General features: G+C 45.3%; 1 protein-coding gene across 1 annotated transcript in view; it reads left to right on the forward strand.

Annotated features, from left to right (window-relative positions):
- The window catches only part of LOC139696479 (uncharacterized), a 434,479-nt gene that overhangs the window by 320,095 nt on the left and 99,207 nt on the right, over positions 1-15,177 (forward strand). The window lies entirely within an intron of this gene.

Genomic DNA, 15,177 nt, shown 5'->3' on the forward strand with positions numbered 1-15,177 from the left:
GATGTCTCGACCGCCACTCATAGTAATCTATGGAGTGACGGACGTGCCGGGTCTAATTGACCAACTGTCTGATGCCTTGGGAGATGACTTCGGACTCGAAGTCCGAAGGGCTTCCATACGCATTATAACAACCACCAGGGAAGGACATGAAAAAACCCTCTGCTTGCTGAAAAGCAGGAACATTCAGCATCCCTCGCAACCCATCGACCGAGTGCCCGGGATGAAGCTTTTTATCAAGGGCATATCCCGTTGGATTTCAGTAGACAAGGTATCCGAAGGACTTAGGCCCCTAGGATACGAAATACGGAGCGTCCGTCGTCTGACAATCATGAAGGATGGGAAACCGGTCCCCATAGACCGTCATATGGCGAACGTCATGAAAACGCCGTCCGCCATCGCCCCGGGTGACATCCGCCACCTCTGCCACTGCTTTGTAAAGGTAGAGCGATTCCGAGGAGATAGGGGCCCTCTTCAGTGCAGCAACTGCATGCGGTTCGGCCACATAGGCATTGCTTGCTGGTGTGCGAAACGCTGCATGCGCTGTGCGGGGGCACACGCGGCCGAAGAATGCTCCAGAGGAAGGGGTGATGAGGCAATCTGCGCCAATTGTGGGGGACAACATGCGGCTGTCTCACGTCGATGTCCCGCCTTCCAAGAGGCGGAGAGGCGGCAAAATTCGAAAGCTCCCAGACAAGCAGTAGGGAAGGAGACACCCGAGAAACCTGCACGAGAAACAGCGGCCCATCGATCATCCTGGGGGACCTGACTGCAAAGCATGCATCTTGGAATTCACGATCCTTCAACCCGAGGGGAGAAAACCTGCGTAGGCTAGCAAATGACGAAGGCCTGACGGTCATAGGCCCAGCGACACCAACGCACGAAAGAGGGGACGTTCTCGACATTGCGACTCGAAATGTAAGGACGTCTCTTAGCATGTGCGCATGCGTTGAACTGTCCTCGAACCATAACCCCACCATCCTCGCAGTGGGGAAACGTATTCCTGTGTTCCCTTCGACTCGCCGACTAGACTTGTCGTCGGCTGATTGGAAGTGTTCCCGCAACGTCATCGCTGGGGAGCTGCCACGAGAGCCATTGGAACCGACCTCACCAGAGATGGCCGACCGTTTGGTCAGTTACCTTAATCGCACAGTAGATGGCGCGATGGAAGCATCGATACCGCTTAAAGAGCATCGGAACTCGTATCTTCGGGTTCCGCTTCCAGCGGCGGTTCGCGGCCTCATCGCGCGACGGAACAGCGTGCGGCGCCAATGGCAGAAATACCGCACAGCAGATGTGCGGACGCAGCTCTCTGAGCTTAACGTTGCGGTGCGGGACGCCCTCCAGAAAGTCCGATCAGACTAGTGGGAGGCACACCTGCGAGACGAACTCCTTTCAGAAGACGGCAATGACGACATCGGGGCGGTGTTGGAGATGTGCAGGAAGCTGCGGGCACCCCAAAGGGCAGACCCATTAATCATAGACGGAGACAGCGTGGCACGAACCCCCAAAGAAAAGGCGGAAATGATCGCTGACTACCTAGCCAGGAGCTTTTCACCCAATCCTGGGAACTCCGCCTCTGCCGAAATAGAGAGGCAAATAGAGGCGTCAGAGGGAGCTGAAGACGTAATAGGGGCAATACGTCGCCTCCGCGTGAGGAAGTCCCCTGGACGTGACAACATTCCAAATGTTGTCATCCGAAGGCTTCCGAAGGCAGCAGTGAGGTGCCTGACAGCGATCTTCAATGGCTGTGTCAGGATTTCCTACTTTCCGACCACTTGGAGAAGAGCGAAAATCGTCTGTCTGCCGAAGTCACAAAAGTTGGAGGTGGATTCTGGAGAATTCCGGCCTATCTACTTGCTCGACGGCTTCGGCAAGATATTCGAGCGACTGCTGCAATGGCCGCTGACTGACTTCGTCCGGGAGAATGATATCCTTCCGGAGGAGCAGTTTGGCTTCCGTGCGCAGCATTCCACAGTCCATCAGCTGGTGAGAACGACAGATTTCATCACCGACAGCTTCAACAGGGATACGGTGGTAGCCGGAGCCTTTTTCGACGTCAGTAAGGCGTTCGATCGCGTCTGGTATCCGGCTCTCCTGTTGAAGATGAGGCGACTCCATTTCCCACCTTGGGCAATCAGGATGGTTCACTCCTACTTGAGAGACAGGACATTCACAGTACAGTGGCTAGGGTCGGGTTTGGGGGTGCGTCGGATCTCCGCCGGCGTGCCTCAAGGCTCCGTCCTTGGGCCACTGCTCTATAATATTTACTCCCACGATATTCCAACTCGTGGAGGGAATCTTGAAATCCTGTCTCTTTATGCTGACGATGTGGCCCTCCTATGCCGTTCCTGGCAGAAGGTGACTGCGGTGCAAAGGCTGCAGAACGCAGTGGCAGAGCTCCTTGAATGGTACTGCCGATGGCGTTTGTGATTAACGCACAAAAGACGGAGGCGATCATCTTCCAACCTGGAAATTGTGGGCCACCAGGATTGAACATATCGGTGAACGGAGTCGTCCTACCGTGGGAATCTAAAGTTACTTACCTCGGAGTGGTGATGGACCGGAAACTCCTTTGGAACGCCCAAGCGCTTCGGGTTCGTAAAAAGGCATACGCGGCGCTTAATCGACTACGGCCGATTATTCGCCCGCTTGTCCTGAGTATGGCCACGAAGCGAAGACTATATCAAGCGTGCGTGCTGCCAGTCATCACCTACGCTGCAGCGGTATGGTCAGGAGTGTCGCGAACGAGTCTCGCTCAAATCCAAGTGGTGCAGAACTCTGCTCTTCGTGACATATTGGGACGCGGTCGTTACGCCAGCGTCACCGAAATGAACGAGGACGGAAAGCTGGAACCCCTAGACGTCCTTCTGCCTAGAATCTCGGGAAAATTCTATGAGAAAGCGGCAGAAGCAAACCTTATTCATAGGGTCAATGAAATTAAGGTCAGTCCATGGGACCGCTTTAAGCGTCCCATAGCCTCCCTAAATACGGTGGACAGCCTTCCTGTGAAGAAGAAGCCAAGGCTCTTTTAAGCGGGAAGGGGAAAAAACAAACGCCTGACAACGCAGTTGAATTCCCGTCGCCTTAGTAGCCTTGACGGCTGGAAAGGCGCAGAGCAAGGACCACACAAAAGCCTTGCAGTCAAGTATGCTGGAGTCCCTCATCTTCGACCTGAAGACGCCGAATGCAACTTCGGCGAAACTGTTGTTAGCATCAAACAACGACGCGGTGAAACCCGATAATGCAGAATCCTACTGAATGTGACTATTGACAAACGTTTAAAGTATAATTTCGCCTAAATCGGACGCGTTAATTTTGTTTCGCGTTTGATCCAATTGCGAGGCTGATATTTAAATACTTTTAAATCTCTATATTTCTAGAAAGAAAATTGAGTTTTTTTACACAAGACAAACATTGTTCCACTGTCAGACATTGTGAATAATCAATTTTCGTCAGCTGTATTCGTAATACTACATCTCCCTAGCCTCGAATAGGGTCAAAAATATTGTGTAATGTCTTCCATCGGATACATTTTGCAATATTAGTTTTAATAACCTCGCTCTTATAAATTTTCGCGGGAATAATTATCCACCATTGGTTTCATGACATTGATGAACGAAGAGGCTGATGCATAGTTCAACGGAGAACGATGTCACTCCTATTTAAAACATCCAAAGGTGGAGTGACTTGACGCAAAGAGTAATTTTTGCAAGACTCCAACGAATGGATGGAAAGATTTGGCAGTAGTGGAAGAGAAGTGGTTTTCACTGGATAAGATACCATAGGGAATTTCATTGAAAGGGTGAGAAGAGGGAAATACCGAGCAGAAAATGACGGATGGTGAGTTTGAGGGAGTTTTTAGGAAATGGGCAGCGCCAGGTGCCCAAAGTATGAGAAGGAAAATAAATTTTAGTTGCTTTAAGTGTGTAAAATTGGACAAATGTTTGTAATGCGTGTTTTAGTGAAGATTTGGTATTATGTTCATATAATAAAGTTTTGTTGGACTGATACTTGAATTTTTGCGAGGGATACGCAATTAATATTGCGGGTCCTTGTCCTCATATAATCTCTCAAGATGTGCATCAAAATATTGTTAGAATGATACGTAGCGTTACTCTGAAATTTATATTCTTTTTCTATAGTTTCCCATGTTTGCAGAGAACTCTGCCCTGTAACTAGGAGGTCTATCGCATAAGAATCGTGAGCTGATTGTGACAGTTAAGAGATGGAGCACAGTATGACCTATACATAATCCAGTTTAGAAAATGGTGAATGGGATACAAAGCCATTCCCTGAGATGATATTGCCGAAATCCAGTTCCAATAGTCGTGTCAGGGCCGGGTGAGGAGGCAATGCATATTTGTGCCATCTTTAAGTATTATATTATATTGTCGGCGCGATTCTGCCTTGCAGAGAGAGAGAGAGTATTATTGAGTATGGACATATGCACATTTTTCCGATATCTTCTTCTGTTTTACGATCAAGATGACCGAATAGTTTCAGTTATGTTTAATTACTGATGAGTGCGTATCTTCTGAAGAGAAATACGGACGTCTTTCACTTTTCAAAGCCGTTTCAAATTGTAAGACGATTCATTTTGATGACGCCGCCAAAGAATTAATTTCATGAATGATATATTCATTAATCGGGAGCCTATTAGTAGTCGACTATAGAAATATATTCAGACAAAACGTGTTTATTTCTTTGAAATTCTCCAGTTTTCAATTTTATAGGTGTAACCATTTTATAATTATTTCGGTCAAGACTTCATTTCCTATTTGAATTGAATAAATCTGAAGGCGTACGGGAAAATAAGCTTAAATTCATGTCTTTAAATTATTGTACATAATAATCATAATAGATGATTAGGAATGGATCCCTCACCATAGTACATGCGTTTACAGCATTGAAACTCAATTCTACATCTACATTAATCCCCCGCGATTCGCAAAAAAGGTGTGTGGCAGGAGAGACAGCACCTGGTGGAAAGGGTAAGGGAGAGAAACTTTTGTTTAGAAGGTTCGGAAAAAGAAAGAAACATTCACTTAAAATCCTTGAAAAGATGTTCACGTTAGTGCGCACATCGAGGAAGGAAGCTGCTTCAATAATTTACCCCGCCAGCTTACGATGGGCAAAAATACGAGTGAGTCCGAGTGCGACCGAAGAACTCGTCCCGCTGAGCCTCGAACGGCACACGCGGTCATCTCCCGAAATTCTAACGGAGCGGAATCGATATCAGCAGCGAAGAGTTAACGGAAGAGTGTCGAACCAGTGGAAAAAAGGATTTGAAGTGATGGGACGATATTAAGGACAGGGAAATAAGAACATTTTGGGCGGGCGATGGAGGAAGGTGATATACGATGTATGAGGACCGTGCGGGGTGGGATTAAGGATAGCGGAGGTCATCGGAGTGACGACTATAAAGTCATTTACTTGGAGAAAAGACAAAGAGCAAGGGATGGCTACAGTATTGAACAAAAAGAAATGAAATATTAATGAAGGAGATATATTAAAGAAAATGGAAGAAGTAAACATGGAATGAGGAAGGAGAAAGCACGTTCAAAGAGAAAAACAAGTAACTGCAGTGGGAGACTGTCGCGGTGAAACAAGCAATGGTGAACGAATCCATGGCGAGTACGATTCGGAATGTTTACGGAGGAAAGGAGAAGTCATAGGAGAGCATAATTCTTTCTGCAAACGCTCTCTCTCTCTATCTATCTATCTATCTCTATCTCTCTATTCGGGAGACACCATATCTGTGCACATGTGCGTTTGTGCCGTGCACAAACATTGTAGTTATACTTAATCTTCTCAGCCAACATGATGATGCTACAGGTTAGAGGTCATGGAGCAGAAGAGGAAAGGGCGCCTGCCCATCGTTGGAGCGTTGGGTTTAAGAAGTTAAGGACGATTTAAGTGCCACTTGTAAGGGAAAACGATCATCCATGAACTTGGCCATCCACTTGTTACGAATAGGAATGCCTGGGAGTCGGTTAAATCCAGTGCCAAATTTGCAGATCCAGTGCCAAATTTGCGGTTTTTGAGAGATAGGATACCGCGAAAAGTTGCGAATGACATGGTCGGTGAATGTCGGCTTCCTGGATATGGATTCAAAACTTCTGCTTTTAAAAGAAAAAAATTTTCCGCAATGAAAATTGGACCACATATAAATAATTTAGTGACATACTCATACCGCTTTGTAAGAGTAACAGAATTTTGGGATTTCAGCGACCTCAAAAATGTATAAAATTGTCTTTCTGTTCCCGTACATAGAAAGAAAATATCGTCTGCGTAGCGGTCAACACTGGAAATACAGGGCGAAGCAGAATGAGCTCCCTGATTTGACGTGTAAATTGTAAAAAAAACTCAACCGAGATAATTAACAAAGGATTTTGTTCCTGAAAACTACATTTAATGCCATTTTTTAGGTTTTAAAAATTATTCCATCCAAGTGACGACCTTGGAGAGCGATGCACATGTTGAGTCGTTCAAAAACGTTTTCGACAACTGTTCTCAGCACATCATGCGTCATCCCGATGCGATGCCATCTTTAATTGTCTCCTTAAGCGGTCCTTCCAACGTCCTTGGTCGAACTTTGTAAATCTTAGCTTTGAGATATCCCGTAAGAAAAAAATCACATTGGCTCATATCCGGGGAACGAGCGAGGGGGCCATGGAACATCCCCTCGTGAGGAGATCAGGCGGCCGTGAAATTGTTCTTGCAGGATTTGGCGTGAACGATGGGCGGTATAAGCCGTGGGACCATCCTGTTGAAACCAAAAGGCTTCTGTTTTCATATTCTTCACCATGCTCTTCCATTTTGGGGGGTAAAAAGTTCTCCAGCATCTCACAATAGCGTACAGAGTTCACAGTAACAGTTTAACCTCGAAATTCAAGAAAGTAAGGCCCAATAATGCCTGTGGAGGACACATCGCACTAAACTGTCCCTTTAGGACTCTGAAGAGGTCTTTGATGAAGTTCGCGAGGGTTGGCAGTCACGAAACCTTTGCTTGTTTATCCGAGCCGGAGAGGTGAAAATGCGTTTCATCGCTAGACCACGGCGCCCTCTGCGTCGCCACCACACCGTCATTGTTCTTGAAGAACATTTCTACGACAAAGCATCGATGCTCACCGGACCACTGCATGGTAATTAATAGCAATGGCGTTATTTTTCCAGCTAATGTCGCTACTTTCACGCCTCTACTTTATTTGTGCCTTCTTCAATGATTGTCATAAACTAGTAAGTCCATTCTGTTCCACCCACGTATTTCCAATCATCGTTCGAAGCGATTTGACTCGTTCCCATCAAAGCCATTCTTGACGAGATGAGTTGAGACAAGAGAGGTCCAACGGCCACACTCGGCCCCCATTGAAAGCGTTTGAAGACGTTGAATATGAAGCAGTAAGGCGAACACGCCCTTGCTACGTTTGGCTGAATTCCTGCGCGAGGACTCCGGGAATGTTGAATTTGGGAAGATCAGACTGAAGAACGTGAAGAGCTTCAGGAAAGGGAAACAAAGGGTCAGGGGAAACAGAGTCCTGTCACAGGGCGCACTCGAGTGGCACTTGTACGTACATACTGCGCAGGTTGAATGAGTTTTTCGCACTGGATGCCCGAGAATGTTGACCCGCTTCGTACGGGTGGAATCAGTCAGTCGTTCCATTTTCGCCATGCAGCCAGTTAATTAGACCGCCATTGAATCTGTTGAATGAGGCTATTAAGATCTAATGCACGTGACCAGGTCTTGCATCATGGCAAGTAAGCACACAACGTGCACTTGACCTAAACGTGCATTTCAGTGAAGCACACCCAATGACCCCAGCCACATTGGCACATTCACATTTTCTCCCGGATCTCATTGGAAGAGAACGCAACTAACAGTTATTAGCACCCAACTGAATAGTTTTTGTGTTCACTTGATGAAAGAGTAGCCGTTTCTCTTTCGGTCGACGTTATTTTCTGCCGCGTCCTGTTTCAGTCTCGCGTTGCCTCGCACGCCCATCCAATCTGCGATGAATTGGCCGCGGTGGGAGAAGTGGAAGGGGGGAGGCACCACTTGCACCCTCGTGAGGAATAAAAGCAGTGGGGCGAGGCGGGCGGAGGGACGCGCTCCCGTTCCGAGCAGGAGGGAGGGGCGGGGAGGGGAGGGCTCCCACCCCGAGTGTGAGTGAAGTGGTTCGCGGAGTGGCGCGGGGTCAACGGAGGCGATGAGGGGCACGGGTTCCTACGCTCCCCCGTCTCCTGATGCGTACCTTAGAGGGGTTTAGGCAGGTAATTAATTCACTTCTCGGCGAGGTCCAATTAGAGAGCTCATTTTTCCCTCTTTCAGACGATTCAGAAGAACAACTTCTGTTTCGTATTATGTGTCCGCCTTCAATGGCATTTGAACAGATGTTCGGCGCTCCAAGTGGAGTGTGGCGTAAGAGACGAACTTCTTCGTGTCAGCGATTAAATCTCTTTTCTTCCTTGCGCCACTTGACGCAATAAAAGAAATATTTTTTAAACATACATGTATATATATATATATATATATATATATATATACACACACACATACGCACAATAAACACAGTAATCAACCCTAAGATCAGATTAGTAGGTGATGGTAGAGTTCACCCCGTTCTAAGCCCGACGGCGTGTCAAATTCACCCATCAGGGTATGGGGGGCAGCTCCTTTCCCTGTGCCGATTATGGTTTCCCAGGAAGACCTTGTACCCGAAAAATCACGTAGCTTTGGTGGAGCTGCAGGTGCCCAGAGAGGTTTTCCCGGGAATCGAACACGGAACCCTCCGGTCAGTAGTCCAACGTTCTACCCCCTGGACTACCGCAACCCAATATACATACATGTACGAGCATGAAATGGAAATAGGAAAGATAGGTATTTTAGGTCTATGCGAGGTGAGTTGGAAAGCGGGGATAACTGGAGTGATAGTTATAGATATAGATAAACAGAGAGCGGAGAGGCAACGAGGGGTTGCGATCAAATTGAATAAAGAGGCAAGAAGAAGTGTAGTCAACGCAAGCAAGAGTGATAGTATATGAGGCAGAAGTCGATTGGTATCAGTAATAGGGTATTTGCATGAATGTTCCTGGAATGGTAATTGGAATACGACGGCAGGTAGAGGAAGAGGTGGTATTGAGTTGAGGGACTACGGTTTAGGCACAAGAAATGACCGTGGGGAGAAAGCAATACGTATAGTTCTGCAGAAGACTTGGGTTAATCAAAGCGAACTCTTGGTTTAGACACCACAAAAGATGTTGGGATGCATGAAAAATGGCGGGGTATTAAGGAAGATATCAGTTAAAATATATTATGGCTAGGCACAGATTTAACAATATCGTGATTAATTCGCGCAGTTTCCAGGGAGCGGATGCGGACTCTGATCACAGTTTAGTGATCATGAAATGTAGCGTCAGATTCAAAATCATGGGAATTCAAAGACAGTGAAGACGGTTTCGAAAATAAAATTTGGAGCCATTGACAGGAACGGCTAGAAAGGAGTATGAGTAGGCCATGGAGAAGATGATGAGTGAGGACAGAGAGCTGAGAACTTTGTAGAACATGACTACATGACATGACTTTGAACATGACTACATCAAAACAAGGGAAATCGAAAGTCGCAAGCGAAACGATATGAACAGCAGCTAGGAAAAGTACAAGGAAATAATGGATTAGGGACGAGATTATTATAGATATAGATGAGAAAAGGAATTGAAAAGTAATGTAAATAGTTAGTAAAATATAGGTGGAAGTAAGTAGGAAGAGTCAAATAAAAAATTGAGGTGGGCAACAAATAAAGCAAAAGAAGCATGGTGGAAGACGCAGTGCGACGATATGGAAGGTTCGCGGAGGAAGGGTGAAATTGGTTCGCTCTACGTGGGGGGGCCGTAAACTTTTAATTATTACTAATAAATAATCGAGACAGAAGCTTAATTTTTATTTGTTATTCCTAAGACTACTCTGCATAGTGGCCATCAAGAGCTGTACGAAATTTCTTCCAGTGTTTCTTGACCTTTCGAAGGCCGTCATTGAAGAACTCAGCAGATTGCGTCGAAAACCTTTGTTCCACCTCTTGCATGAGGTCATTTGTGCTCCCAAATCTCCGACCCCACAATGGGTTCTAGAGTTAAGACAACGTCGCTTGGGGCGAGATCGAGAGAATATGGCTGATGTGGCAAAATTTCAAAGGCACTTCGCATTGATTCACGTCTCATCGCGCCGTGGCCCCAATAGCAGCTGTTTACTTCTGAAAAGGAGTCGGTATTTGTGGAATCCAGTCTGCTGATTCCTTCGACGTGTGCAGATCTTTGTGAATCATTTTCCACACACTGCCGTACTAACTACGATCACATTCGTGATCATTTCGATGGCTGCTCTTCGTTCTAATAGGATAGAGTCCTCCACTTTTTTCAGTGTTGGAGCATCTTCCACTTCTTGGACGGTGTGTAAGGGACAGTTTGAAAAATCCTATACCACCTCACAATTGTGTCCATAACACCGGGCTACCATTTCCATAAAAAGCCGTCATTTCACTGTGGATTTTCCGGCTAACGTAATCTTTCAAGTGAAGAAACTTAATCACACTGCGAGCCTCTATCTTCCCTATTCGGCCAGTTACTCCAATCTACAGCTTTCAGGAGCAAAACAAATAAAAATTAATATCTGTAATTTAAAGCATCATAATGCAACAATTTCAGAGTGTTAAAATCATTCGCCTTGACTGGGATTCGACCCCAGATCCCTCAATATCCGGTCGAGTGCTTTAGCCACTTAAGCTACCGAGGCGTCCTCTTAAACTCTGAAATTTTGGGGCTTTTAAGGAACAAGATGTTGTGACGAAATACCGAACACACGGTATTTCGTCACAACATCTTGTTCCTTTAAAAGCCCCAAAATTTCAGAGTTTAAGAGGACGCCTCGGTAGCTTAAGTGGCTAAAGCACTCGACCGGATATTGAGGGATCTGGGGTCGAATCCCAGTCAAGGCGAATGATTTTTACACTCTGAAATTGTTGCATTAAAATGCACATTAGCGGATGACTCCGTTAAAAGTTAATGTTGCGGCATCTCCCGCAGTTTCTTTGGAATTTGTTAAAGCATCATGTTCATTAGGATCAATAAATATTCAAAATAAACTTTTTTCGGGTATTCAAGTAATTTCTTAATAATCATTATTTAAAACGATATTCCCACGTACAGGAAGTTAGCGAGGAAGTAAGCAAGAAAAATCTGTGGTGACAATCAATGATAAGTCCGGAAAAATATTAGTTGAACAAGAGAAGATGCAAGAGAGATAGATGGAGTATATAGAAGAATTGTATGGTAAAGAGATTAGACCAGCAATCTTAGACATAGAAAGAGAATATGACGAAGATGAAAATAGCTTAGGTCCAGGCCTACTCTTATTGAGGGCATTGAAGGAAATGAAATCAATTGAGACCGTGAGAGTGGACAACACACTAGAGGAATCACTTAAAGTTTTGGGAAAAGATAATAGGAAAAGTTTTTGCGGACTAATTAGTTTAAGAATTAATGAGGGATGAATTTGGCTGGAAGACTTCGTCAGACGAGTGTTAATTACTATTCCAATCAAAGGAAAAGGCAGTCGTGTGAGGACTATTGAAAAATAAGTGTGGTATCGCTCGCAGCTGAAGTGGTCTAATGATTATCAATAAGACGGAGGAAAGCACAGCAAATGATTACTTTGTGGCTGATGAATTTTGGATCAGGAATGGGGAAAGAGACATGCGTGATGCCATAGCAGTTATGAGGTCACTAATATATGCCGGTAGGATATAAGGGAACATCGTCGAATACATTCATGTGTTAGTTTGCATGTTTTGTAGATTTCGAGGAAGCGTTTAATAGAGTAAATCGGGTAGAATTAATCTATGTTTTGTAGAAAATAGGAGTAGAGTGGAGGGATAAAAGGCTTATCAGCAATCTTCGCATGTCTCAGACGGCTGCTGATGGAGAGATTGAATGGACAGTGCTAAGAAGGGGGGCAATGCAGAGGTGTCCATTATGACCTGTGATTTTCAACGTATTTGTGGATGAAATGGCGAAAGAGATATGGAAAGAGATGGGAAAATGTATGAAATGCAGTGGGGAAGTCATAAAATCATAAATTTGCACACGATCAATCTTAAATTTGTCATGCATCCAAGGAGTTGCAAGCATTGCTGAGCGCTTGGGAAGGACAGTGCGATGGATATGGGATGAGAATAGATATAAACGAATCAAATGTAATGCGGTTTTCGAGAGCAAGAAGAGGCAAGCTAGATTATAAAATAGTAGGTCCTAATATGATTCTATCACGGAAACCAGCACCAAGTTGTAAGCAAGAATCTCATATTTAATAAGTGTTAGCAGCTGTTAGAAAGCCTTACTTTTCAATTGATATGAGCAAATTCAGTGCATTGGGGCAAAGGAGAAAATGGGAGGAACGGAGCATGTTTCCCTGCGGTATACCAGAGGCATCCTCACGACATTAGAGCTTATTCCATCAATTATTTATTTTTCTCCACGTTCAAAATGAAAAGTGCAAATCCAAGTCACCATTTTCTCCTGAATCGCACATGATGCCATTTACATGAATTAACGTGCCTGTTGGGAACTATTCGCTCTCAATCTCGCCCGATTAAACATCTATCTCTTATCTTGCCAGAAATCGTAATTTCATGTCTCCTTGCCGGCGTAATTTTAATGTTTCTACTAGTGAAACACTGTTTTCTCAGTTATCTATCTTCCAGCATATATTTTTCCAACCTTCAGAATGCTCTTTTCGCTATGCCTCTGTTTGCATCAAATGAGATTTAATAAACCTTGGTTATTTGTCCGTCCTATCACACATTTCTCTTGTATATCACGTTCCTCGTTTATGTTTCTCCATCTAGCAACAGTCGTACATGTGCGTTTGAGGGGATCGAGATGGTGCGGGGGCTAACGTACTGGCGTCCCACCCTTAGGGCGCGGGTTCAAATCCCGGCGGTGTTGAATATTTTTCAGAGGTATCTCGATCCCTACCTGAGGTGGTTTGTGGAGGGCACTTTGAGTGAGCACGCCGTCCGTCGGATGGGACGTTTAGCTGCGGACCTCTTGGCGCCTTTCGTTAAGAGTAGGCTAATGCTGACGCCGGGTTTCTCTCCACCCTTCATCCTTTCCTGTCCATCCCCTATGGCGCAAATGACCTTAGCTGTCAGTCGCCTTCCCTCAAAACTCGTACTATGTACGTTTCAGACGTACCAAATGCCCGGAGGGGCCCTTTGCGGCCCCGGTTCCTCCCTTTGGCGCACCTTTTTGCCCAGCTCTTCTTCTCCTCACTGGGGCTGAGTGCGACCCACGATGGCCGATGGCATGATGCCCGATTCCCTTCGTTTCGTTCTCTCCGCTTGAGTGGCGTGACCTCCACCCTGGGTCTCTTCCACCCATCCCCTGAAACTTTCCCCACCCCTCCCCGAACCCACTCCACCTTCCCGCAATCTATTCGCCACGCCCCTCTCTTTCCCGCTCCACCCCACCCCCTCTCTTCTCTTTCATTTTCCCAACTCCCAGCACCCGAGGGCAAACTCTTTCGGCTCGCCGTGAACTGCCCCCGTTGCACCCCCCACACTCGTCGTCCCCGCTCGCGCCACTTGACGCCGGCCGGTGCATTTATTCTTTCACTTACGCGCCGGGAAATATCTCCGCTGCTCATCTCGACGGCCTTCATTCTTGATGGCCTCGCTCAAGCACTGGCCTTGGGAGCAGCGAGAACCAGAAATCTGAAAATGGGATTCGGAAGGCGTTTCAGAAATTGAAATCGCAGGAAAACACGATGCCGCGTTTTTAGATTAATGTCCGTCTTTTGCTCCTTAAAGACTACATAGCGTGGACATTGGAACGTCTCCACTTCCGTCACCCCCCGTGCGAGCAGTGGCAGAGGGTGTGGCTCTTGTCTTGTTGGCTTTGGCGATTCCGAAGCCTCGTAAATTTATTAATTTATTCAATGACTTTATAGGGGCGAGATCGAGACTTCATGGTCCCTTCTTCCACCCGACCCTAAATGAAACGGAAGAAGATGAATGTTTATTCATTAAATATTTATGGTATTTGATCTTCATTTCGCTGTAATCTCTAATACTTCGATGGAAAAATGATTGTTACTAGAGTGCAAATATTTCCATATTTTGCCTTTGGTTTAGTTAGGTTATACTTAAAAGATACAAAGATGTAAAGAATGAGAGATGGGGTGTGGGGTTGATTCCCCAAAAAGTTGGGGAATCGTCGCGATGTCGTTGCAGAAGGTCATCGCAAGCAGACACTCGACTCTTTTGGTCGTCCGTCCAAAGACAATCGGGACGAGTTTAGCGCAGATCTTTCGTATCGTCAAATTTTCAGTGATAATGGTGTGGAATGCCATCTCAATCAATTTAAATACGATCTGCGATCATGCGCACACTTTAGCAACACGGTCTGAATTAAGCACTTAACGCACAAGTCAGGGAAAAATTGTTGCCGATACTTTTTATACCATCCTCGTCTATCCTCTCAATCCAATTTCCGCACTTCTTTCGGACTTTCACAGAGAAGTTTCCTCGTTCTTAGCCTGTCGCTCACTTGTTCGCCTTCCTTAACCATCAACATCACATCCAACTCTTTCCTATAGTTGAAAGACCGCCCATCAATGCTCCTCTTTCTCGAAGGCAAACTAGTTACCTGGTACTCCCACTCTCTCGTTCAATTTCCTTTAGAATACTTATTGAATTATGACAAATTAGGAAATGTAGACGAGGAGGAATGTAGACAAATCAAAATGCGATATAATTTTTAACTCGGCGTGTATCCTCTTTAACCATTGTCCGAGTAAGTTGTGTCTCCAAATTAGTCAAACTCTGGAATATTAATGGTATCATGGGTAGGAAAGTAGCTAGCATCATTATTATTATTTTCGTAAAGTAAATATTGAATCTTGTTGCAATTTCATATTTTGGCATTCAGTATTTATCTGAAATTTCAATTCGCCGAATGACTCGGTGAGGTGACACGACTATTGAAAAACTAAATCCATAAAATCAGAGAGTGCAGGTCAATCTTAAAATTTGAAAATTGAGTTCTATCTCACCTCATTGATTTCCATCCGCGTATTTAATGATATTTTATGTTTGTTACTCTCTCATTTTGAGATTGGTGTAGATC

Source organism: Hetaerina americana, unplaced genomic scaffold (genome assembly GCF_022747635.1).
Source record: "Hetaerina americana unplaced genomic scaffold, ioHetAmer1.1.p SCAF_7, whole genome shotgun sequence".
In the NCBI taxonomy this organism is placed as follows: Eukaryota; Metazoa; Arthropoda; class Insecta; order Odonata; family Calopterygidae; genus Hetaerina; species Hetaerina americana.